Source organism: Nyctereutes procyonoides, unplaced genomic scaffold (assembly GCF_905146905.1).
Source record: "Nyctereutes procyonoides isolate TBG_1078 unplaced genomic scaffold, NYPRO_anot_genome, whole genome shotgun sequence".
Taxonomy (NCBI): Eukaryota; Metazoa; Chordata; class Mammalia; order Carnivora; family Canidae; genus Nyctereutes; species Nyctereutes procyonoides.
The window spans coordinates 46,593,968-46,595,548 of record NW_026575051.1 but is presented as its reverse complement, the minus strand read 5'-3'; the positions used below and the strand labels follow the sequence as shown (position 1 = coordinate 46,595,548).

Genomic DNA, 1,581 nt, shown 5'->3' with positions numbered 1-1,581 from the left:
TCTAGATAAAAGTTGCTATGGCCAATATCAGAGAAGGTACGGTCTGTGCTCTTTTATAGGATTTTTATGGTTTCAGGTCTCACATTTAGGTCTGGATTCATTTTGAATTTATTTTTGTGCATGGTGTAAGAAAGTGGTCCAGTTTCATTCTTTTGCATGTAGCTGTCCAGTTTTCTTAACACCATTTGTTGAAGAGACTGTCTTTTCCCATTGTGTATTCTTGCCTCGTTGTCAAAGATTAATTGACTATATTATCATGGGTTTATTTCTGGGGTCTCTATTGCTTTTTTAAAAAGGATTTATTTATTTATTTATTTATTTATTTATTTGGAATGAGAGAGGGTGAGTGGGGTGGGGAAGGGCAGGAGAGACAATCTTAAGCAGACTGTGCTGAGTGGGGAGCCTGACATGGCACTCAGTCTTTCTTTTTCTTTTTTTCTTTATTTTTTCTTTTTTCTTTCTTCTTTCTTTCTTTCTTTCTTTCTTTCTTTCTTTCTTTCTTTCTTCTCTTCTCTTCTCTTCTTTTTCTTTCTTTCCTTTCTTTCACCATATCATTATTTCTAATGTCCAAGGTTTATAATATGAGGGCTGGAGCTTTCTCTCCAGCTCTTATATAAATTTTTGATTGGCTTGTGAGGCCAATAGGGATACTTCTTCTTGTCTAATTTGGTTTCTGGGGAGACTTCATTCAGGTCCTCAATGGTCATCTGATCAAATGGAATTATGTTCTTCATCTTCTCCAGCTCTTTTTCATATTCTTCACTCCTGGCCTTTGAGAGAGACAAAAACTTAGCACAACTTTTCACATCTTCTTTTTCCTCAGCATCCACCTGGACAGTGTATTTATCCTCTGGTAGAGGAACCTTTAGGGCATTAAACTTCTCAAAGTCATCTATCAAGCCAGCCTTTGCCACATTGGTCTTGTAGTAAGCTCAGTTGATAGCAGGTGATTTCTCAGGAAGAGTAGTCAACCTGGAGGTAAGCGTCTCATTCTAGGATTTCAGGGAGTTGGCAATGGCCTTCTGATTTTGGGGTGTGATCTCCCCAAAAGCTAGCCAGTCAATGGTATTTAGAGCAAGTTTTCGCCCAGCCATCTTGAGATCCTTCACTGAGCCCTGGCATCAGTCTTTAGGGGCTCACTCTTGTGGGACTTTATCTCATGAGCCTGAGATCACAACCTGAACTAAAACCAAGAGTTGGGCACTTAACTTACTGTGCCACCCAGGCACCCCTCTGGGGTCTCTAATCTGTTCAGTTGACGTGCATGTCTATTTTTGTGCCAATACTATATACTGTTTTGATTACTACAGCTTTGTAGTATATCTTGAAATCTGGGGTTGCAATACTTCCAGTTTTATCCTTCTTCAAGATTGCTTTGGCAATTTAGGGTCTTTTGTGGTTCCATACAAATTTTATGATTATTTATTTTAGTTCTGTGAAAAATGCTTTTGATATTTTGACAGGAACTGCATTAAAGCTGCAGATTTCTTTGAGTAGTATTGACATTTTTAACAATATTTGTTCCTCCAACCCTTTAGAATGGAATATTGTTCCATTTTTTTGTGTCCTATCTTCAATTTC

At 38.0% G+C, this 1,581-nt stretch overlaps 1 pseudogene; it reads right to left on the bottom strand.

The window, feature by feature from the left end:
* Nucleotides 1–560: 560 nt before the first annotated feature.
* Nucleotides 561–1,094, bottom strand: LOC129512406 (ATP synthase subunit d, mitochondrial-like; annotated as a pseudogene).
* Nucleotides 1,095–1,581: the final 487 nt, after the last annotated feature.